At 35.3% G+C, this 26,014-nt stretch overlaps 1 long non-coding RNA gene across 1 annotated transcript; it reads right to left on the reverse strand.

Annotated features, from left to right (window-relative positions):
- Nucleotides 1-368: 368 nt before the first annotated feature.
- Nucleotides 369-9,556, reverse strand: LOC146762354 (uncharacterized). Its single transcript, XR_014942827.1, has 2 exons — nucleotides 9,060-9,556; nucleotides 369-7,200 (listed from the first exon to the last, which is right to left on the reverse strand). It is a non-coding gene; the product is annotated as an uncharacterized LOC146762354 (long non-coding RNA).
- Between the last annotated feature and the right edge of the window lie 16,458 nt (nucleotides 9,557-26,014).

The following is a 26,014-nucleotide window of genomic DNA, read 5'->3' on the forward strand; positions in this document are numbered from 1 at the left end:
AAGGACATAAATTGCTATCTTCTTGTGAACAAGGTGATTGAAATAAGCTATTGCAAAACACCCACTAAGATGCTCTGCACTGTAACAGGGGTTGTCAGCCTGAAGAATCATGAAAGGCAACAAATACCTGGGGGAAAACAAGGAGACAGGATTTAGCCATTAAAGCAGTGAGACTTTGCAGAAATTTACCCTTTCTTTTTAAAATGGGTTTATTTTTCCTGCCACCCCTCCAATAATTTTGAAAACAAGAGGAGCAACTTTCTCTGAGTTTTAAACTTTTTATTTTCTCAGTACAAGCAACTACAGAATAATTACCCTCCTCATTTGGTTTGTTCACTTCATGTTCACAATCTTCTCCATTCATTTCCTTTTATTTGTTTTTACATTTATCCAGAACTTTATGGCACCTTGATTCATGTTTTATCCTCACTCATTTTTATTGTCTCAAACTGCTGTATATATAAGTCATATACAAAGTAAAAGTGATGAGTATTGCAGACTGTATGTTTTATAGTGGACTCTGTTATCTTACTCAGAAGACAAGATATTGAGCATGGAAACAATGAGTTCAATAGATTCTCAGAGTAAGTCAGCAGGAGGCAGTGAACATCTCATTTGCATTTTGCACTATAAGTGGTTCTTAGATTGCTTGGTTTGCTGAATCAGGATCATAATGTCTTCCTAAACACATGAACTCAGGCAAACCTGTAATTAACATACCTAAAATGACTTTAAGCTCAAGTAGTCCATGCAGAGGCTATAGTTTTGAACAGTTTATTTATAAAAATCACCAGTGCACCCACAACTAATAAAGAATTGACTCAGACTTGTGTCTGCTAATTCTCTCTGAGTGTCGGAACTTAAAGTTAACTCAGCATAAACAGATGGGAGAAAACATAATTTATGGAAGGAGATGCTTTAGCTTACCCAGCTCCTTTCAAATGTTTTGTCTGAGAGTTACACTGTTACACTGCCTTTCACTTTTTGGAGAACAGAGTATGAAATATTGAGGAAATTCAAGTGAATATTATGGGATCTATCTTACAGCGCCTTACATATAACTTCTGAATTTGGCTCACAGGTCCATTGACTGGCAAGAGAGAACAGGACATCCACAACAGCCAGCAAATGAAACAATAGTTTAACATCATGGGAAAATGTTAAGGTAGATTGTGTTGTAATGTGACTATCTAAAGCAGTAATTTGATAGGAGACAGGACAATAGTCTCAGACTTAAGTGAGACAGCAGATATGTAAATATGACATGCAGCTTAAATCTAAAATTGTAGGGTGAAGGTTAAATTATCACTGCTAAAGATGACTGCTTTGGGGAAATTATATTTACAGCACTCATTTCTCTTTCTCTGAAACTGGAATGTACTGAGGTGTTGCTGGCTGAGCTCCCCCAAAGGCAGCTGAGGCTTCACTCAGCCAACGCAGGGACCAGAAGATATGAGAACCATCTCCTTGTACCAGAATTAGCTTTAGAGAGGCCACACTATTCAGGTTGCTGTTGAGATGGTTGACTTGCATGAGTCAGTTGCCCTCAGAAATAATCTGATACGAATATGTAGAGCTATCAGTTTCATTGAGTTACAACATGAAAAACTAACCACAGAAGTATCTGTGTGCTGGAAAAATGTGCTGTGTCACTCAACAACATTTAGTGATCTTCAGAAAGTCATATAAGTCTAGTGTAATAAGCACTGTTGAAGAGTTTGGCTCAATAACCAGAAATGCAATTTATAATGATGAAACACCTTAATTAATGAAATGCTGCTATTATAAAAATAAAATTTATTCTATACAGTTTTTCATATATAATTTGGGCTAAATTTATTTTTGAAATAAAAAGAAATAGATAATTTACTATGCATGACATGATAGAAGGTATTTACTTATGAAAATCAAATTCACTGTTCAACTCAAAACAGAATTTTATACAAGCAGTCCACAGAATAGTTGGAAGGAATGATATATAGTGTTTGTATGCAAATACAGGGTCCCATTCTGTGTTAATCCGTAACTGGTTAGAAAAAGTCTTCAACTTTGTGTACTCTGATACATTGATTTTGGATGATCACTAAAATTTGTGCAACAAATGCTTTTACGGTGCTCATAACCATGGCTTTGGGCTAATAAATGATTAATGGTCGTGCAACTCTATGAAGCTGTATGTCAGATAGAACCAATATTAGAGGATAAATGTGCTGGAGTGTCACTAGGGGCATTATTACTTACTGAACCTTGAGAAAAAGCAAACTGCAGAAAAGGAGAAAAAAGGAACATGTTGGCGGTGGATGTGATAGGCAGCGCTAACAGGGTGTCCCCTGCTTCAAAGTGCACTTTTCCTCTCTCACCCAGCACAGATTCTCTCCTGCTTTCAGGGTCTGAAAGGTATTTTCCATTTGTACACCGTATCCGCATGGCCAGTGTGTGATACAGAGCCCCAGTGGAACACCTTCTTGGAAAACAGAATAAGCTATCAAGGTTAGCTCTCTTAGCATGTGCCCTTGTCTCAAGTGATGCATGGTCATATTTTAAAAATCCTGATTAGTGGGATGAAAGAGAGGTAATCATTCTATAATACAGGGTCATCCCTTTGCTGGGTTTTGTCTTTGCAAATTAATGAAAGGCTAATTGATAGGCGAATAGCATCATAACCAAGCATTACTAATACATCGAAAGAGCTTTTCCCATAGATTCCAGCACTGATGACATCAAATCTTGTTTAATTCACATTCGATCTATTACTAAAACAGAAGAAGCACACAACAACCTAGGTAATGCCTAATAATTCAAATTCTTGAGACTGCATTGGTAACATGGAAAATCACCCACAATGTCATACCATTGCTAATATTATTCATAATGCAACAATTTACAAAGCAATACCGTTAAGTAAGAAGCACACAGACATTTGCTGTGTCTGATGCACAGACTCAGATGTGAACGATTCAAAATGTTTATTACAAGTTCTCACATCACTTATATACCTTCACAACTTTTCTTTTCCTAGCTTTCCCATTTGCCCCTACACGTCAACAGAACACTCTTCAACCATTCATGTGGGCACTTACCCAATCAGAGCTGCGAGCTGTTCTTTCTTTTTCTAGAGGTGTCCTTGGTTGTCATGCTGTTTATTTTGCTCCACAGCTGCTGCTCTGTACAGTCCTCCTTGTATTCCCAAATCTCACTTTTCCACTTCTGCTGTTAAAACTCATTAGTGTTCCTGTTTATTTTTTTTTTCATCTTCTTTTTTCCTGTTGATGTTCCCCAGAACACTTCACAAGATTTTTTCTTGTTATGCATGAAATAACAGCTTAGGGGGTAGACACCTAAAATAGTTACTTCACAAGTCTATCCAGCTACTGGACAATATTGAACTCCCAGGGAATTTGTTAAATACAATCAGTTTAGGTCTAATGAGGAAGATCATATTTAGTCTAGTTTGTTGTTGTTGTTGTTGTTGTTTTTCATAAAAGATCTTAAATTTCCTTTTTCACCTATTTGTACTCAAAATTCTATGTTTGTTACAACTAGCACACTGATCTTCCAAACCATTTATATACATGGAAATAATTAAAACCAAGATGACTTTAAAAAAACAAACAAACAAGAGACTGAATTAACAAAAATTTAAGTAGAGAAATTTGAATGAACAGTCAAGCAAACTAGATAAACATTTTGACATCCCAAGTACTTAATTCCATCTTCAGATTCACTATAGACAGGATGACCCAGAAAACCAATATAAGGAAGAGAAACACAAGGGAGGTACACCAAACAATTGAAAATTGAGTTCCCAAAGTCTACAATGTTTTATGCGCATATCTCTCTGTACAGACATATCATTAGGATTTAATTTGGCATAAGAGAATCAGTTGATCAGAGCAATAGTGCTTGGACAGACCCTATCACTACATAACCTGGGGAGGCAAAGTTTAAGTTAGATTGCATGAAATTTTTCTACCTCCCAAACTGCTCTACAAGTGCTGTTTGAGCCTGTTCAAATGAATATTTTTTTGGCTTAGACATTTATGTAGCCATCAGGGGTCCGAGCGCAGTTGCTGTGCATCTGTGTTGGAGCTTCTGGTTGATTTTTACCTGGTAGGAATCCAGTTCATGAGTATCAGAACTGCTCTGTGGTGTATCAGCTCATAAACTGGATGATTTACCTTAAAACTGCATTACTGCACTGGCTCAAAATGCTAGTGAAAGCAATGACAACCACAATTTTTCATAGGATTGTACCTTGGTACCTTGTGACATTTTTTATTTATTTATTTTTATTTCATTTTATTTTAAATTGTGAGAAACATAGTGGATAATATCTTTGGAACTTGATAGTAGAACATTAGTCCTTGAGAGCAGCTCGTCAGAGAAGGACCTGGGGGTCCTGGTGGATGAGAAACTTAACATGAGCCAGCAGTGTGCTCTTGCAGCTTGGAAAGCAAATGGTATCCTGGGCTCCATCAGGAGAGAGCCAGTAGGGATAGGGAGGTGATTCTCCCTCTCTACTCTGCTCTTGTGAGGCCCCATCTGGAATACTGTGTCCAGGTGTGGAGCCCTCAGTACAAGAAAGACGTAGAGCTGTTGGAGAGGGTCCAGAGGAGGGCCATGAGGATGGTCAGGGGGCTGGAGCACCTCCCCTATGAGGACAGGCTGAGGGAGCTGGGCTTTTTCAGCCTAGAGAAAAGAAGGCTGTGGGGTGACCTCATTGCAGCCTTTCAGTACCTGAAGGGTACCTATAATCAGGAGGGGTGTAAACTCTTTGAAAGGGCCGATAATAGTAGGACGAGGGGAAATGGTTTTAAGTTGAAAGAGGGAAGATTTAGTTTGTATGTTAGGGGGAAGTTCTTCACTAGGAGAGTGGTGAGGTCCTGGAACAGGCTGCCCAGGGATGTTGTGGATGCCTTGTCCCTGGAGGTGTTCAAGGCCAGGTTGTATGGGGCCCTGGGCAACCTGATCTAGTAAACATGGTGGCCGTGCCAGGCAGGGAGGTAGGAGCTTCATGATCCTTGAGGTCCCTTCCAACCTGGGTCATTCTGTTATTCTGAGATTCTGTGATCTGGAACAGAATTAATTATGCCAGCAGGAACTTCCTGACATGAAAAATGCAGGAGAAAATCTGAGTCAGACATGCAAGAGCAAACAGTCAAATCTATTCCCATAGGACAATTGTGCTCTTCAGGTTTTAATAATGCTCAGCATTTCTCCAAGGGTTTTGTCTTAAAATTGTCACTGGTTTCAAGGGAGGAGATCAAGGCTAACTAAGCACTTCTGAACAGTAATTTTGACTTCCTTTCAATTCAGTTCTTGGATTCCAGAGCTGTATGTATATTGCCCTCATATTCCATATACAAATCAATTTGAGGAGATACACAAAGTAATGAAAAATAATGGAGAAAGGTCAGTCAGTTGCTTAAATTTTATTCTATTCATGATGGACAAAAAAAGCAAATGTTTACTTATGGAATTATTGTATGGTACTAATTAACATAAGACAGAATTGGGTAGACAGCATGGTAAATTTCAAATATTACATCAATGAGAAAATAATTCTCCAAGTTCTTCCAGGGTAAAAATTTAAGGCTTATCAAATAATGTTTCAGAACATAATTAGGGTCAGAAATAAATGTTTCCTTTGATTTCCTCTGGAAATGTAACTATGCTAATGGGGAGCACACTGAATGATTCAAAGACAATTTTGAAACTTAACTGTGAGGTCAGTTTTTGCAATATCTAGGATTTTTTTTTTTCTATGCATTTTGTGTTTCTTGAGATTACTATCAATTCTTTGAGACATGCTTTATTTTAATAAAGTTTATGTAAAATCGTCCAAGGTGCACGAATAAAGTCCATCTTTACTTTCCCAGTACGTTTTCGTTTTTGTTTGTTTGTTTGTTTGTGGTTTTTTTTGTTTTGTTTTATCCTTAGTCATTTCTTCCAGATAAGATTACTCAAATTATTTCCTTTTTGAGATTGAGTGAGGATAGATTTAGAATGCAATACTTTGTTGGTTTAATGGAAAAAAAGTTTCAGACAAGCAAGTAATAAATTGGAAAGACCATTTAGCATTGTTCAAAGATAGAAAGTTTATGCCTGTATTTGCTTCTATCCTTCTGTAAGAATTTAAAATGAATTTAGTGAATGAATATAATAATTTAATCTAATTTAATGAGTATTCTAAATATCAAATGTTACTATCATTCATTAAGAGTATGGAGCAACGGAGCAATAATGCTTCTTTCACTGAAACAATATGTGTAGGCCAAAAAGATGAGGAAGCATTTTATGTTGGAGTATAGCAGTATAAGCAAAGATTAGATGCAATATTTTAGATAAAGTCAGGCACAAAATTTACAAGCTCAAACACTGGAAAATGTTTCATTAAAGTAAATTCCCTCCATCCCATTTGCTTATAGAGATAATGTTATTCTATATAGAGAGAGATAATTCATCTCTTAGAGGGGTAAAATACATGTATTTGAATCATTTTCTGATTTATGTTTGGTTGGTTTGGGGTAAAAAAAGTTTAATAGATGAAGTTTCTAGATGAAGTTTCTTCATTCTGATTATACTGCATTACATTTCTAGCTACTCTCAGCTAGACTTCAGGCTTCATTGTATGAGATATCTGATTTTATGGCAAAAGGTAAAACAAATTATCTGATAGGAAATTTGACTTCCAAAGGCCTTTAGAGTTGATAGGGTATTTAAAGCAAAGAGTTGAAGACCTATTGAAGCATAAACAGAGCAGTTTTGTTGGGTTAGCTGGCAGATAGAATGGCACATGAAGATAATGAGGGTATTCAAATGAGATCTGAAAAACAGAATTGATTGCTTAAGACAGCAAGCTTCAACTTAGTATCATAGTTACTGTTACTGAAGTGTTTCTGGGCAACACCCAAACTAGTTGGTCTTTTGTTTGCTTTTTATTTTTTGAAACTGAATTTATATTCTGCATACTTGATAGTATCACTTACCTATTTGCAAACTTTTAGATCTCAATTTAAAAGTGTTTATTCATAAGTCAGTACAGATAAGCATATTTTTTCCTACACTAATTAAAAGCCATATTCACACCAGTTTTTTCAGGTTATTACTTTCATTAGCACTTCAGGACAGTTATAAGCATTTTTAATTAATTCAGTCTGGTTATCTGCCTTGTGCTAAGTTGTAGCTAATGCCAAATGTCTTAACATGGGAGAACAAAAAAAAAAAAAAATAGAGAGAAACGTGATTTATATTCTAAGTATATTGGAAGTTTATCTTATTCTAGTTCCATATCTTTATTTATTTACCCAAATGGTAACAGAAATCATCATAAATAGTACAGTTATAAAACCAAATTACTAATCTACTGAAAATAATTATTTCGCTTATCCATTTCAGAAATGGAAAAAAGCGACCTTAAAAGATGCAGTGCTTCCAACTTCTAATTGTTTTCTTAGAAAAAAATGATGAAATTTTGAAACAATTTTATTTTGCAAAATAAAATTTATTCACTGTCAGAGCTTTCCTGCATATTATACATTGATACTTCTAAAAGAGCTTCTACGTATGTCCCTACGTTTATCCATGGTGCTACACCTATGGTATGAAATTTCAGATTACTGATGTGAAAGAAATAAAGGATTCTTTAGGGTGGATGCATTCAAGTAAACTATGCATAATTGCCTGGAACACTGAATTTATGTCTTCTGACATTCAATATGTTGTTATTTTTGGAGAATTACAAGTTACAAATTCAACAGTTTTGAACTACCAGTATAATCTAATGTCTTTGTTGGTAATGTGGACAGTAGGACTGAGCACCTCAGCTAGTTTGTGGATGACACCAAGCTGAGTGATGTGGAGGGAAAGGATGACATCCAGGGAGACCCTGACAATGCTGAAAACTGGGTCCATGTGAACCTCATGAAACTCAGCAAGGCAAAAGGCAAGGTCCTGCACCTGGATAGGGGCATATCTAAGCATGAATACAGTCTGGGCAATGAGTAGATAGAGAAGAGCTCTGCAGAGAAGGACATGAAGAACTGAAGCTGAGCCAGCTATTTGTACCTGCAGCTAAGAAAGTCAATTGTATCCTGAGCTGTCTTTTAAAATCCATGATTTTGCTCATAGCTCTCTAAAGCTTCCTCTCTAGAACAGAGGTAGCACAAGAATGCAGGCATTATCACAGTTTAAGAATTCCTACTGAAAGATTTACTAGCTTAGGTGTTTAATACAAACCCAGTATATAGATAGTCAAGTTTTTTTTCACTTGTGTAAAGCCACGTTGAATGTATTGTCTTGTACCAATCATATACTCAAATTCTTCGGTAGGTTTTTCTGCAGTATGGAAATACAAGGTACACTCCATTGACTTTCAGGATACATTGTCATTAAGTATTAGATACATTGTTCTTCTGAAATAAATATATCCTTCTTAATATGGTACGGTCTTGAATGTAGTCACAAAAAATGTAGGATATCTGAAATTATTTTCCTCTACATTAACTACAGAAAAACATTAAGGAAAAGGAACATGTTGCAGTCTCATCTAGAAAATCAGCTGCAAGACTAAGTGGGTTCCAGTTAGCCAACATTAAACATGCATAAAAACACTGATGTCAATAGGGTACCATAGCTGTCATTGAAAACAATCAGAAGAACATGAAGTTGCACACTTGTAATTGAGGTAGAACTGCCTGCAGAATCTCTGCTATTCACTTATAGGGAGAAGGCAGTTTAGCTTTTAGCTTGAGTTTGTACGGCTGGCAGTTATTTTATTTAATATTCATTACTAGCATTTTTAATATTGAAATCATTGAAGCACAGTGAACAGAGAATCTCTGATAGAATATTAAAATAATCATTTTCAAGGTAGAATTGCATTTTAAGTAAACCTTCCCTGCGGCTGAGAGAAATTATAATAAATTTTGTCCTACAATAAAACAGTGTGGAGAAAGCAACTGCAAGTTTAAAAGAGGAAGGGAAATCATATATAAGGGTTATAGGAAATAATTGCTGTTTTATAACTCAGATATTTTTGCAGGAAATAATATCACTACCTGGCTGTTGTGGTCTAACAGAGCAGGCAGCTCAGCTCCACACAGTCATTCTCTCAAGTTACACTCTTCCAATGAAATGAGAGAGAGAACTGGGAAAACAAAAGTAGAACTTGTAGACTGAGTTAAAAGCTACTAACTAAGACAGAAAAGGAAGAGAGAAATAATAACAATGATAATTTTACATACATATATGCATATTTACAAAGCAAGAGACACACAACACAATTGCTTACCACCTGCTGACTGATGCCCATCCAATTCCTGAGCAGTGGCTGTCCCTCTGGCCAACTGCCCTCAGTTTTATATTTTTTCACATTATGTCACATGGTATAGAATATCCCTTTGGCCAGTTTAGGTCAGCTGTTCTGGTCCCATCCTGTTTCACTTGCATGTGCCACCTCCAGTACCCTCACTGGTGGGGCAATAGGGGAAGCTGCAATGTCTTTTGGCTCTGTGCAGCCATTGCTCAGAAACAAACAAAACATTTGTGTGTTGTCATAGCAACATACCAGATGCTATGAAGAAAATTAACTCAGCTTCAGCTGAAACCAGGACTCTGACCTTGAATTCAGACTTTGTATTCCTCATCCTTCCAGTCTGTTTCTACAAGGGAGATTTTTAAATGTGTGGAATGAGACTTAGAGAAAATAATGGGCTTTCTCACAGATGCTTTGTTTTCAGCTGTTTGAGGAAATGCACCAGTGATTTAAATATATGAAAGATTTATGCCAAAGCAGATCCTGGGCTCTGTGGTTCCAGCATCCTTTTTTGATTACACAGAGTAACAAATACAGTCATAAAATACCTGACAGGCAGGGGTAGTATAATTTTGTTTGTAAAAGACTTGGACTAAATACCACTGTTAACAGACTAATGTTAATGTTGGTCCTTTTTTAAAAATCTGTTTTTTGTTTTGTTTTGTTTTGTAGCTCTAGGTCTCTTGTTCTTTCTGCCCAAAATATAATATAATTAAGTGACAGGAATATGAATGTCAGAAGAAAGTACTTTTCCCAATTCAGAGAGAGTAAAAGTCTCCATTGGCTCTTTCCACTTCACCTGCACCCTGATTTCATCTAATGTTTGAGTGACACAATCTCCTATATGTTAAATTAGTCAAATAACACATTGCAACAATGGTAGAATGTGAATGAGTAAATAAATAAATCCAAATTAGCCTTCTAAATTATACTTTGGTATAATGATTTCTGAACAACACATTCTTACAGTGACAGGTAAGATTGTAGCCAGCCTTCTCACAGTAAGAGCTGTGAGTTATTTTCTATTTCTATTCTTTCCTTCTTGCTTGTAGGATTTAAAAAAGCCAAATGCTTAGTTGGGACTTACTAAAATATAATCCCTCCTCTGCTATGCATTGCAGAACACAACTGTTACTGTGTCTGAGATTGCCCCTTGTTGCTATGATGAAGGCAGCCATCATAAAGACATAGTGCTGAGGAAAATTCAGAATGCTTGCTATTGTTTTGCCTCTATTTTGATTTTATTTTTTCCCTTTAAGAAACAGATATTGTTCAATTTGTAGGTTGACATTCCAACTGAAATCTATCCTTTAAGCAGGACACGAATAAAACATGGTTATTATCATTTTAATATTTTGTCTTTCTTTGCTATATTATAAAAAAGAATACCTAATTAAAGTTAATCCTTGGAAAGTTTGCCTTCTCAATTCATAGTTTCTCAAAGGAGCTGCTTCTTATATATATAGTCTTTTATGTTTTGTCATTTCTATTTATTTTTCCTTTATAGTTTACAAAGTTCAAAGCACAACATAACTTGTCTCAGTACCTGCTGAATATTTATGTTTGTGTGCATCTCAAAAGGTAAAATAAAACCCTTCCAGTTTAATCAATCAAATTTGCTTTTAATACCAAAAACAGTAGGAAGATGGAGACAAGTGGACAGTCAAATGGCTGACTGGCATCAGAGGGTTATGATCTAAATGTTCTACTGCATGAGAAGCAAAGAAAAATTATTTTTTTATTTTTTTCTTCAAAATATTAAATTGCTGGATAGCTTAATGTGCCACTGATGATGGAGTGAAACTAATGATATTTTTGTTGTTGTTTGTGAGCAATTATTGAAGTTAGCAGCAGTACTGGCTGCTTCCCAATGCTTAATCAAACTTGCTTCAATTGTAACAATAAGATATGTCTTCAAGAAGTTACTGCATGGAGTATCTAATTTGTGCTTGTCTAAGTAATTTCATATGCATATTAAAATCAATATATCTGTCTAACAGTTTTCATTTTTCAAGAGATGCATTATTATAGTCATTTGTATCTGTAGTTATTGAAAGAACACATTCCTTTGCTGACTTTCTTCAAGATGGTATGTAGTAGAGATCTAACAATTTAATACTCATAGCATATGAAGGAGTATGGCTTTGGCTGTATTTCAGTTGGTCTGGTACATTTAAGAATTAAGTTAGATACTCTGTCTTTAAAAATTGAGATTGTAATTTTTCATTGCTAGCATCAATTTTAACTTCTTAACCAAATTTAAACCGTGGCCCAATCATAATAAAGATGCATTCAGGAAACCAGTAAAAGTTGAAGTGCAAAGCCTATTATGTTTCTTAGTATTTTTTTCTTCACTTTGCACTAAAATACATGCAAATATTGTGGATATGAGGCTCAGTGGATAAAAATATATGTTCAGGAAAGTTGCAAAACAGTAATAGTTAGGACTATTAGCTTTTATTAGTAAAAACTAAAATACACAGTAAGACAAAATTTTCTATTGTGAACAATAAATGTCACCTTTTTAATTTTTATTTATTTATTTATTTATTTGTGTTAGGACACAGCTGGTCTGATCTAAAGAATGCTGCCTTAATTATAAAAAAGCAGACTTCACATTAAACGGTGTATGACCAAACAAGCTGAGTTCATCTGACTTCTCAGACAGCTGGAGTTGAATTCAGAGGCAGCTAATTGCCTTGGGGACCTTTCTCTGGCATGCAGCCCTTTGGTGCTCTGGAGGGGTGGAGAGGCTTCACACAGAAAGCTTAAAAGCATCTGGGCTGCTGTTGTGCAGAATGCTACTGCTGACAGATTTACCATCTGTCTTTGAGAAAGACAACAGTTTTGGGAACCCAGATACTACCATTCTTCTGTAGAAAGCCCTTTGTCAATCAAAACCTCCTCATTAGAGAACAGAATTTGAATTACAGCAAAGTGCATTAAGTAAAAAAGAAATATCAAGATATTAGTTTTCTGTTACTTGTGTGTGGCTAGATGAAAATTCCTGTAAAGTTAGAAAACAGCATACTGTAAATACATTTGAATTATCCATCAGATAAGCTTTCTCTGTGCAAATAGTTTTACAGATGTACCAACAGTAACAAAGTCCACGTCCCCACAAGAAAGAGTTTGTTGCAATAGCACAGAATAATGGATTCGTGATACATACGCTATGCTAGATTAATCAGATGTAAGACATACTTTTGTGAATTTTCTTTGACTTTAAGAAGCGATTGCTTTCATTTGCATTTGTTTGTAGCCAACTGAATGAATTATATCTGTCTTAGAAAGGAATTTCAATGCTCAGTCCGCAGGAGAAAAATATGCATGATCATCCCTGTACAATTATACATGTACTTGACCACCATATGTAACATTATGACTGCTATCGTGCCTAGTGCAATTTTAAAAGAATCATTTAAAGTTAAGGAAAATTAGAGATGTTTTAAAAAAACCCTCAGTACACAAATATTTTTAGTGCATGTATAAACACATATGGAAATACATCTAATTTAACACCTACATATCTGAATGACATGTATTCGTTTCAGCAGTTCACAAAGCTGTTAAGAATATTAGAATATTGAAAACTGAAATTAAAGATTTGTAAATAATAATCTCTTCTTAAGCCTGCAAATGAGACTATTTGTTTCTGTAACACTGAATTGCCTTCCTGAAAGATACAAAAAAAGACGTATGCCCCTTTGTTCATTGTGTTGCTGTGGTTGATCAGTAAGTGTATAAAGAATGCTTAAAAGGGGTATTTACTTTGTAACCTTTTCTTTTCTCTTTTTTTTTTTTTTTTTTTCTTCAAGCTTGAATGTGGCTGCAAAACATTAAGAATCAGCTTGTTCCTCTATATACTTGCAATATAAAAAGGAACACCTTGCCAGATGTAAGAAGGGATGAATATTTGTAATGAGGCCTCAAATCTCTACACAACAGATTGCCATGTTTCCACTATCAAGTCAACATTACAGACCTGTGGAACTGTAAAGAGAGAGGTGGTGACTACCCCGTAAGTCTAGTGATTATGGCTTTCCAGGAAAATAGAAGTACTGGGTTCCAGTTGTTTGTCTCTGTATTTTAACACAGAGCACCCTTCCTCTAAGTTCATGGCTAAGGTCTAAATCTAAGAGATAGACAGAAAAAAAGTATAATGAATTAACTAGTTCTGAGGAAGACCCTGATAATAAAATCTCTAAAGAAAATTATCCTTATAATTGACTATGTTTTAAAATAAAACGGAAAATTATCCTAAGCTTAGTTGCTTGCTTCAAGGGAAAGATTCAGGACTACAAATTCAAGACTAAAATATATATCCAAATGTAAAGTTTGGAAAAGTTTGGAAACACCTACATTATTCAGATTAAGCACTGTCTCATCAGTAAATGAAGCTAATTGTTGGCCTATTTTTTCCTGCTGAGGTACTTTCTTTACAGAGCTTAATAACTTTCACACTGCATAGCAGTCCGTGCAGCTGATGTATGAATGTCAAAAAGAGGTGTGAGTTAAGCTTTGTGCTCTCTATATCATTTCCTATTCTCCAGCTACTCATATCCCTGCTTCAGCATGCTGACTGCTGAGAATCCTTTTTGTGAATGGCTGATTTCCTCCAGGCACATAGGAAGTTTAGAGTTTTGAGTTCCACTCTGGTGGATACATGCCAAAATTTCTTATGGGGATAGCCCTTAATCTCTCTCTGTTTTAGCTTTCCATTACTGAACTGGAAATCACAGTATTTTTATTACACTATTATTTTATTACTGTATTATTTACCCACATTTTAGAAAGCATAAATATATTATTGCTTATCTCCTAGTTTTAAAAGTTATGAATGTCCCATAAATAGATATGTATCATTTTTATAATAAATTAGACTATATTTCTGCTTGGTTTTAGTAATCCTATCCATGATATTTTGGTCATGTAGAGGCTAGATGTTCCATTTATCCCAAATGTGTTGATTTAGTCAAACCACTCTAAATCTCTGCGTGAACATATGAAGATTAGATGGCTACTGATTTCTGAAAAATGTGTTCATGACAATACTTTGGCTTTCCTTACTTAGTAAAATGACAAACAAAGATTTGCACAATTAAATCACCGTTACATTTGTGCACAAATGAGGTACAAATTGTAAGTATAAACAAAATGTTTCTTTTAAAATGAAAATGCTTTCATTTATATCACCTCAGATAATTTATAGGGAATTTACCCATGTATAATTGAGGACATAAGTGAATAAAATGAAACTAAATAGGTACAACTGAGATCATCATTTGGCTTCCAGATGTAAGAAGAAAATTTTCCAGTGTCTACAAGCTAATGAGTAGGACTGGTAAACAGAAAAAAAGATCTCTCATAAGGTGAACTCAGGAAATCAACCAGTCAATGTAAGCTAATAAGTAGTGCTCACTACTTTTCCATTTTGCTCTGTAAAAAAGAATCACTTCTGAAGTATTCTGTTAGCTAAATGTGATCCTTGCTGTGGTTCTACCACAAGTGTTAAACCTTTCCTCAGGAATCTCCCTCACATTTGAAGTACAGCTTATAGAAAACCATAGCATTCATAGCAATGTCATGTTTTCTGCATATTTTATGGGCTGTGAGACTTCTATGAAAGTTCTTTTACAAAGGTCATAGATATATCAGTTTAAAGGAGTATTTCTAAAAATCCCTGTGATCCTAAATGGAGAGCTGTGATTCAGTGAACATCTGGTGAACATCCTTCTGAAAACCTTAATAAAGTTATCTTTTTCTTATTGTGAATTTGTATAATAGAGGTTTTTATTTTATTTTATTTTATTTGAATATAATAGTCCTAATCCTCAAGGTGCATACTGCAGATAAAGTGCATTTCAGGGAATAGGAGAGATGGGAATTTGGCATGAAAAATTCATAGTCTTTGATATGTTGTTACTGTTAGCTGCCAATGGCCCAAGCCATGATTCCAGAATACAAACATCATGGAACTTAGTCCAGCCATAAATCTGATTGTCCATGTCCAGAATTTATATTTGAAGGATTTATATAAGAAGAGGGGATAATACAGATATTCAGTCATCTGTCTTCTAAGGTTTCCTCAGTTAGAGCGATAATCTGTTACTTCTTCATGATTCTGTTCATTTGTCTACACTAATCATGGGCAAACCGTGATTTTTTTTCCTGTCTTTTCCTTTTACCAAGATAGTGTTTCAGTTTCTTCACAGATCTTTTGCATAGAAGGGACTGACAAGAAAGGAGCTCCTTTTCACTGAGTTTTTACTTCCAAGAACTTCTACCAGAGTTCTTTAACATCTATATAGAAATGAATATTGTAAAAACACTCTCCAACTGACACCTTGCTGTGACCAATACAGTTTGCTCAAATGTAGACAGATATACCAATTGCTGCAATCCTTCATTCACAAGGAGACACATGTAAGATTTTGAAGGCAATTTAGCCTGTAAAGTACATATTACCTGCAGCTCTCAAAAGTGAGTAGATGTACAGCTTTGTTTGGGGTATGCTTATCAGTTTTTCAGCCTCAGCATTTTGAAGAAGATTGATACATATTTAATTTAAGTCTACTAAGATCACACAAGCTAAACGTTCCTCCTCCTCCATGTTTACATACCTAATGAGTCAAGTTTGACACAAGGCACAGCCAATAACTATCCCTTCTGAGAAACGATTCAGTGTTTGGATAATTGACAGAGAGATGCAGTGATCTGCATTATTCTTGCTTGAGTAGCAGTACAACAGAGAAGTAGGTCTCAATCTTATTTATTTATTTATTTATTTATTTATTTTTATTTATTTATTAATATGAAATGCAGAATATGAGTAGGGAAATGCTTGTGCTAGAATATATTCTCCAAGGATCAGAAGTATTTAAATGGTTCCAGTCATTTGGAGATGGACTTCTTTTCAAGAGATGGACTTTCTAGGTTCAGTGCAGTAATTTCTACCCCCTTAGACCTTTTTCCAGACAAGTACAAGAATACTGTTCAAAACAGCCATTACTGACTTAGCATGAACAAATTTTGCTTCATGAGCCTCGTTACCTCATCTGATGAGATGACTGTCTTAACAATTAAAGAATACTCCCTGTTGAGCATGTTAATTTTAGCATTATCTGTCATAATTACAGACTAATTAGTGAGATATTGACAAACAAGTGGTCAATAAGTAATTTGGAAAACTGGATTGAGCATTGCGCTCAAAGGGCTGTGACTAGCAATACAAAGTCTCACCACTGGCTGGTTATAGGCAGTGTTCTTCAGTGAAAGATTCTGGGCTAAGAGGTCCAGGAAATGATCCTTCCGCTCTGCTTGGCACATCTGGAAGACTGTGTCCTGTGCTGAACACCCTAGCCAAAGAGAGGCACAAACAGACCAGAAGAAGCTTTTTGAGAAACCACCAAAATGACCAGGAAGATGAGAGACAAGGGGAAAATCTTTCTCTATGAGTATGGTAAAGCACTAGAGTTGTGCTTACTAGAGAGGTTTTGAAGTCTTTGTCATTGTAACTGTTTAAAACTTAACTGTCTGTAGCCCTGAAACTGCTTTTACTTCACTTGTTTTGAGCAGTAAGTGTAGATTAGCTGTTCATGCAGATTCACCCAATCAACATGATTCTGTATAGCTCAAAGGACATGTGAGCAATGGAGAGAAATTATAAAGGTTCTTTATCTACTATTTAGAGTAAGAAATTTAAGGGCCTTCAATCCTCTAATTTTTATATGCTTCTCTACCTTCTTATTAAGGTTTTCAAATAGCCAAAACTTATTCCTGACATCTGTAATGTAGCACTGGTGGAAATAGGCCTCTTCAGCTGCAGATGTAGAGCATAAGTAAAGCAATAGTACTTCAATAGTAGCACCAGCTCATCAAAAACACTGTTATGGTACTTTCCGCAGATTATTAGGAAAGGACATAACTTCAGAGAAAAAGAGAAAAAAAAAAAAAAAAAGAAAAAAGAAAAAAAGAAAAAGAATAACTTGTTTGGGAAGAGAAAAAAAGGCAGATAATGTATAGATCATTCCTTTTGTATTTTGTGCAAGGATTCATGAGAAACTGCATGTTTTTGTGAATGGTGTTGACATAACATTATGGTCAATCTTTTCTGCTCTATTTCATGATTGATCAATTATTCAACTTACTGGAAAATAAATGAGCTACAGAAGTTCTTGTTAACACAACTAATCTACAAAGACTGCAAGATCTTCTTACTTGATTTATTGTTATCAAGAAATTATGGGGCAATTGAATCAGAACAAATGAGTGTAGCTTGTTAGTTGCAAGTTCTTTATCCATTTTGGGGAAATTGCATGAAGTAAAACAAACAAACAAAAAAACCCAACAAACTCTGCAGCAGTTGTGTTACTGCCACCCATATTCAGAGGAATGCCAGAATGCCAGAACATAGTTTAAAACTATTGCATGTGGATACAATTGCTGTAATCTCCCTTCTTGGAAACATACCTGAAAGCCAGACCTTAATTTGAAAGAGACTCCATCATACACATTGTGCATGATCACTAAACTATGTATATAAACCCAGGCAATTCTTCTTAGATTTTTATGTCAAATACTTCCTAATGCGAAGTTATGGTTTTAGTGACTTTCATAAATAATGCTATGTGATAAAGTATTCGCTCTGTCATTCACACCTCCTTCACAAGCCCAGCCCGGATACAGACCAGCTGTTGGTAATTGGATCTTGCATGTTATTACACTTATATCTTTGGTATCACTCAGTCTTCTTTTTGCATTCTATTGTTGAATTTTCTTTGTGCTGTGGCTTTTTCTCTGCACGTTATTTGTGTATTTAAAATGAACCATGTAAAAAAATATTCCATAACCATGGTGACATTGTAATATTATGCACACTTACAAAGTCCAAAGGTAACTATACCAGACTGATATTTTCTGTGATCAATTGCTGCAATTTTTTTTTTATTATTTATTTTTTTTAAATAAGAGAGAGAATGGAATGTGCTGAGTATTTCCAGATCTTACACTGAAATCACTGCTATAAATTAATTCAATACTTCTTCAACAGAAGTGATGAGCTGTTTGTTGCTATGCGAGCATTGCCTACCATTCCTAGTTTTTCATGAATCTTGGGGTATGATGTAGGCTTTTCCTTTTTGTAAGGAAATTTCCAGATAAAATCAAAAACTTGTAGAATAGTTAATCCTCTGCAAGATGCATCATGATTGCAACTAAATACTAGATGTGACTAAAACTTAGTCTCCTTTCTTAAAACCATGTTTGAATCCATGTGCTTGCTGAAAATTTACCTCTTAGGCTGCATACTTCATAATCATTTGAAATACCATTGTTTATTTTCTTTTCTTTCTTGGCTAAATGTATAATTAATTTCTAGAGCATCTGGGTGCTATCCTACCTCTAAGGTTCACCAAAAACTTTCTAAACTGCCAATTGTATTTCATTGTTTCAGTATGAAAATTATTACCATTAAATTTCACTAATTTTCTGAAGCAGAACATTTTCTAGTTCATAAACAAAATATCCTACTTTTCTTTTATCCTAGCCATGGTTCGAATGAGCACATCACATATGTCATTTTGAAAGATGCCTGAGGATTTTTGGCTCTACAGTTTTACATTTGACAAGTGATACACACAACATGTACAACAGAGCAGTCTTTAGTTAATACTAAAAATATAGTTTTGATAATACTAATGCATCTTAATAATCATTTAATCAGCATTAATCATCAGCAATTTTTTCAGAGTAGAAATCATAGCTCTAATCTAGGTACTTATGAATGCAGCCATTTTAAGAGCTGAAAGAAGGTATAATTTGTATTTTGAAATGATTTTCTGAATCTACATCTTCCCTTTCACTTTCATATCAGAAAGGCAGCTCAACTGTAGAATATTTCTGAGAAAGAATTTATGAATCTGAGTAAACTGCTAGCCCCACACAAACTATATAATCAAGAGAAAAATATTGTTTTCAAGGGATGTTTTAATAGTGAGAGCAGCAGGATCAGAGTCAGTGTTTCATCTAATCAAATGAACAATCACTGATAAAATGTTGCGTCAGGGTACACAGCACTTGACTATTACCTCAATTCAAAAGTTATTGTGCAAACTAAAGGTAATATGAAGAGAGACAGGATTGAAACAAACTTTATTCTGTATGGTTTCATTCTGTAATCGATTTGATCAACATTAAACTTCTGCTTATGTGAAGCTAGAGGCAAAGCTCACCAATAGAAGAACTGGACTGTGATTGATGTAGAAAGTATTTAGTCACTTATCATAATATATATATATGTATGTGTGTGTGTGTGTGTGTGTGTGTGTATGTATGTATATATATGTATACACACACACACACATATATATATTATGCATTCATAAGTATATATATATATATATGAATATATATATATTCAAAAATGTCCTGTATTATTCTCTTAAAACTTTCATTTTACTTTAGGAAATACATTCATAGTTGCATTGATAATAATTATATCACTAAAGTAACAAAAACATCCACTTAAAAGTGTTCTTGTTTGCTAACACTTACTAGAAAATTTTAATTTTATATTTCCTATGTATAAATATTTTCCATAAAGTAGATTTTGAATGACTAAACTTTTCTACATGCAAACTAATTTGAATCACCGTCAGCTTTTTGTTGTATTTTCTCTTGCCAGCAGTATGTATAACCCTATCATGCTCTCATGCTGTGGTGTTCAGAAATGATAGATATGGAGACAAATTCATACAACTAAAGTTTGAATTCTATTAAAATTTTGAATATTTTCAAATAAGAGACTTCCAATTTATAAATCAGATAGCTATTTAGTGGATATTCTTTCTACTAGCTGAAGTCTCACATATGAAAAATACAGTTATTATACATGTTGACCGTTTTCCAAGACTTCTGACACGGGTTACCTAGATTTACCTGTGCCCGTGACAGGGGCCTCTGCCCTGGAAATAAAGGGAAAGAAGGGAATGGTCAAAAGCAGTGGCAGCAATCTAAGGAGGAAACTTATTTTACTAAATACGATACTGGAATACAAGATAACACAATATAATACAATATAATTGAGGCTAATAAATCAAACGAGAGAGAGAGAGAGAGAGTCCCTGAAAACCGGGAGGCCTACTGTTAACTCTAGGCGATAGAGCTGGAACGCAGAGATGACAGAGCTGGAACGCAGAGAGCAAGCGAGAGAAGAGACCGTTCCAGCCTGGAAGCGAGATTATATGTCTTCCTCCGGTGATTCATCTCTGGACATCACGTCCTCTGGGATATGTAGTTCTCCTCCGAGAGCTGAGTACTCAGGACGCTGCCATTCCACGGAACTGGAGCATGAACCTTCCACACTTCCACATACTCTCAATCACACTTTCACATACCCTCTATTACACTTCCACATACCCTCAATTACACTTTCTTATACCATCAAAACAGTTTGTCCCATTCAAACACCTTTAATACCATATAACTCTCCCTTAGCAATCTGTATCGTTCAGTTATAAACATAAACTTACTTTCTCTTTAACCCTTTTTCCTTTGTACACGATTCCACTATTTATACCCTCAGTTAATGATTCATACTTTACATGATGTTGTAATGTAGAATATTGACAGCAACAGCACAAAACCATGGCAACTTCTGAATTAGATCAGTAATGTTTGACTTGTAGATGGGAAAACTGCTCTAAATTATTAAGAGTTGATTTGGCCATGTCAGGTATAGATCGAGACAGGAGCAGAATACCTTCAAGTCCTGACTACTGAAGATGTGCAAGCTTGCATTAGAACATGTCCCCAAGGATCCCAGTTCATGAATATAGCAATAGTTTGTCTGCTGTGTAGACAGGCTGACTGACACCATCTTGCACAGAACAACAGCCATTTCTTCACCTCAGCTTTTTGTTTTGGAGGTGTCATGTTCACTGCCTACTGCCCTAATCATTATCATACTGAAAATCTTTTTGTATTAAGGAGGTTATGAAGGCCGCCTCTTGTTTTTTGGATCCATACACCTAACTCCCATGAGTGTAAAATTTTGGCTAAATCTGGGCTCTTATGAACACAAAAGTGCCTCAGATCTCTTGCTACTACAATTTCCATCTCCCTGTTAATTCATCTCAGCTCCACAGATTTTGAGATATTGGTGCCACCTGGTCACTATTTCTAAAACTTACATTTTGAAACTTAAAATGTTAGCAGCTGCTCAAGTGAAGTGTGGAAAGACTATATTAAGGATAGAGAATAGCTTTCACACCCACCATGGTCATGTATCCTGCTCATGTGGTGAACATATGTAGTATTTAATCACAGGATTTCAGCTTAGGCTAGCTTCATGTTTTCTTCTCAGGAACATTACATGTCTCTCCTTCAGTTTAACTCCACAGTTCTCTTTACATGCTGTTTAAGTAGCATTAAAAAAAAAAAAAAAAAAAAAAAAATTAACACCTTCTTACCAGTGGTAAATATGCTGAATGTATGTAACAGTGGAGAGACACTATAAGTTTAAATCTCAGTTTACTTATAGATTTATCTGAAAAGTCTTTGAGATTATTTCCTAAGTAGTTCAAAGGTTGATATAATTTCTTTAATGAATGGATTTTTCACTGCAAAACAACAACAACAATCTGATAGGTCATTAAATAAATAGATACACAGGGAAAAGAAAGGGAAAAAAGGCGGATACATAGGACAAGGTAATGAATAACAAAAGTTACTAAACCTTGCATGCTTTTTTGGTTTTGTTATTTATGATTTCAGTTATTTATGATTTCAGTCGCTCCTCTGACTCTGAACAAAACATTGTCACTGAATTTCATGCTTTAGTCATATACTTAAAGAAGAGATCAGCAGTAAAATATTCAGCATTATTAGCTAATTAGGCCTTACATACAACACTCCATGTTAATAAATAGGATCATTTCACACTCATAATCAAACTAATGTTTGCATAAGTTTGGCATAAAAAATGAATCAATCTGCATTTGTAGGGTTATCTCTCTAACTACACAGAAAATCTTTATTTCTGGAGAAAAATAATGTGATGGAAGAGTCTTGTAGAAACACAGGGGAAGAAAATTCTTTGAAATTCATTGATTTTTTACATCAACAAATTTCTACTGTTTTTGCACATGGATGTTTTAGCTTTTACCCATGTCTCATTAACTGCTGATGTGCATTTATCTTTTTTTCCTATTGCATGAATGTGATTATTTAACTTCCTTTTCCTACATATTAATGGTTGTGAGATTCTTGGCAGGCCCCATAAGAATTTAACTGTTAACAATTTGAGATTCTTATTGCATTTGGTGGGCAATTAGCATAAGTGATTATCTGTGAGTATTAGATCATCTTAAATGTTATTGGTGTTCAAAAGATAGGAAAAGTACAAAAGGAAATACTTCTGTTTTAGAGACAGCTTAACAATTGATTATAAAATCAATCAATTATATGCTATAATAATGAATTCTGATGCACATAACAGAGAATGTGTAGACAGTAGAGTTCAGCCTTGATTCCAGTAATCTGTTTCCTTATTTAGGTATAAACCAATACAATGAACTAAATATAAGACCAAGCATCTGGGAAAACCTTCAGTTGCTTAACTGAGCTAGTTGTATACATTTAAGACAGTCAGATAGGTTTACGCTTTTAGGGGCTGATTCATCCCCCCTAACTGACCTTGAATATACCAGATGCATCAATCTACATAGCAATTGTTTCTCTTTAATTACAGAATTAATAGACCGGAGTCAAACATTAGGATATCTGAGCTGGATCAGAAAAACTGTACATATGTGACAGTGATTTGTATGAGAAGGACCAAGTTAGTTTTGAAATAAAAAGGAAAAAGCAATTGTATTTAATGAGTGATGATGACTGGATGACTTGGCTTGTAGACGGTATACCGTGCTGTCAGATGACAACAGTCTAGAAAGCAGATGCATGAAAAGATAAAGATAATCCTGTTTATCAAAATAAATATTTTTTTACAGCAAATAGATGCAAACTTACAATGCAAATTAAAAGTCCACGTAAAGGGAGAAATACTTTAAAGTCCTTTACAGGCTGTTTTTGATCATAGAATCAGAGAATCCTCAGAATGGGAAGGGACATTTAAAGGCCATCTAGTCCAACTCTCCTGCAAAGAACAAGGACATCCACAGCTAGATCAGATTGCTCAGAGCCTGATCCAGTCTGACCTTGAACGTCTCCAGGGACAGGGCATCAAACACATCACTGGGCAATCTGTTATAGTGTCTCATTACCCTTTTCCTTTTATGCAACATAAATCTACACTCTGTATGTTTGAAGCCATTTCCCCTAGTCCTATGACCACAGACTATGCCAAAAAGCCTGTTCCCTTCTTTGCTGCAGCTCTCCTTTAGATAATGAACAACTGCTAACAGGTCACCTTGGAGCCTCTGCTTCTCCAGGCTGAACAGCTCTAACTCAGGCTGTCGTCATAGGAGAGGTATTCCAGCCCTTGCATCATTCTTGTGACCCTCCTCTGGACTTGCTCCAATAGGTCTATGTCTCTCCTGTACTGAAGACTAATGATGCCCTGCAACAGGAGAAAGGGCAGTGGGTACAAATTGGAACATAGGAAGTTCCATACAAACATGGAAAAACCTTACTTTGAAGGTGGAAGAGCACTGGAACAAATTGTCCAGAGTAGTTTTGGGCTTTCTTTCTCTGGAGATATTGAAAAATCACCTGGTTGCTTTCCTGTGTAGCCTACTCCAGGGAACCGACATTAGTAGGGTGGATGGAATAGCTGATCTCCAGAAATCCCTTCAGACCCCTATGAGTCTGTGATTCAATGATTTACAGGAATGCATTCATCTGTAAATAGTTGATGACATAAACAAAAAACAAAAATCACTCAGTCATATAGATTATCATTGATATTGCAAAAATAAAGTAAGTTTGACATTAAGTTCAACACTTCTTTACAAATGTACCAGTCCAAGCAAATCCTTGATTTTTATGAACACATTAACCCACTGTGCAAATTCTTCCCATTTTTCTTGCTTGATTCATTTCCATATAAAAAGTCCAACTGTCCTCTTTGATAGGTAATATGACATTATTACTACGTCATACTATGTCACAAATCTTAGCTCATAGAATACAAGAATTAATGTCACTAATAATTTTTGCTTAGCTCGATGGACCAGGTAGTTGTTCAAATTCTCAGCTCCTATGAATTGGGTTCTCAGTTTTCTGTGAGATAACTATTTTAGAAAGCCAGGAAGAACAGTGCTACTAATTTCAGTATAATTTCACAGAGATGAAAACACCCTTATGTTTATGAAGTTGTGTCTTAGCCCTTAAAAGCAACATGAGGTGAGCATCAAAAAGTTATTTCCTTCTAATTTTCACACTGGACATGAAATATATTAAGTGATATAATGTAAAAATCTGCAGTACAATACCTTATGGTCTGTGTTGTTGTGAAGTTGTCAGAGCAATTAATGTTGACATACATCTTCACAGAACTATTTTATTATTTGAAAACATACTTTACTTGGCAATAAGAAATAATAAATACATTTGGAATGTCTAAGAAACTCAAGTTTATTAGTTTAAAAAGATATTGCATTGAAAATCCAAATCACATTTCAAAAAGAAAATAACAGCCAAATATATATATAATTTTTTTTTATTTTTTTATTTTTTTACATAAATGACATTGTTATTCTAGCCAAACAGTTTTTTAGCCAATATACTGTAAGGCCATAGTCGATGCTATGGCTTTTAAGCTGTGGCTTTTAAACAAATACTGTGCCTATGGCACAGAGAATGAGTAACATCACAGGAATCCTTTGCAGTGCCCCAGACACAGATTGTAACTCAGTCACAATCTACCTTCTGCCATCACCTCTGGGTAGAATAGACTGTAATGCAACAGCCATATACTTCATGCAATTACATGGCCAGGTGCCACTGTGTTAGTGCAGTAACATTCTTGGGTAAAGAAATAATATCAAGGCTCAGCCTGCTCTCTTCACACAATTATGGAAAGGGGAAGTAATGGCTCTGCAGAGGTTGCTTTCCCACCTCATAAACGAAGGATGCTTTCCCACTGGTAATGCAGACAAACCTGTGAAACAAGCAAAAAGGGTGGTTGCTGAGGTAACATTATGTAGAACTGAGGAAAAATTGAAATTACTGTTCCATGGGGTAATCCAGCTATTTCAACACTTGTTTTTTAGACCTAATTGAGTTGAAAAATTGGAACAAGTCAAAGAACAATATATTGTAAAAGCTACTTTGGTTAGGAGGTGTTGACATTTCATTATGATTTCATATAACATTAAACTACAGTTCTGTGTTGTCCTATGTTGCTATAAACATCTCACAGTAAATCTGCAGCTGTATCCTACCAATTGTGCATACACCTCTGTTCTGTATAAGGTCGCACTGGAATTTAGATTTTAGAGAAATCTTCATCAGTAGACAAATACTTGATTTTTGATGTTAACAGTTTTATGCCAATGCTAATAACAGGCATAGACTCTTAAAACTCATAGAATGGCATGAGCTGGAAGAGATCCCAAGAATCATTAAATTCCAACCCCACTGACACATGCAGGGCCACCAACCTCCAGATCTGGTACTAGACCATGTTGCACAGGGCTCCATACAATCTGGCTTTGAACACCTCCAGGGACAGAGCAT

Source organism: Coturnix japonica, chromosome 1 (genome assembly GCF_054131305.1).
Source record: "Coturnix japonica strain WE chromosome 1, WE-NBRP24, whole genome shotgun sequence".
Taxonomy (NCBI): Eukaryota; Metazoa; Chordata; class Aves; order Galliformes; family Phasianidae; genus Coturnix; species Coturnix japonica.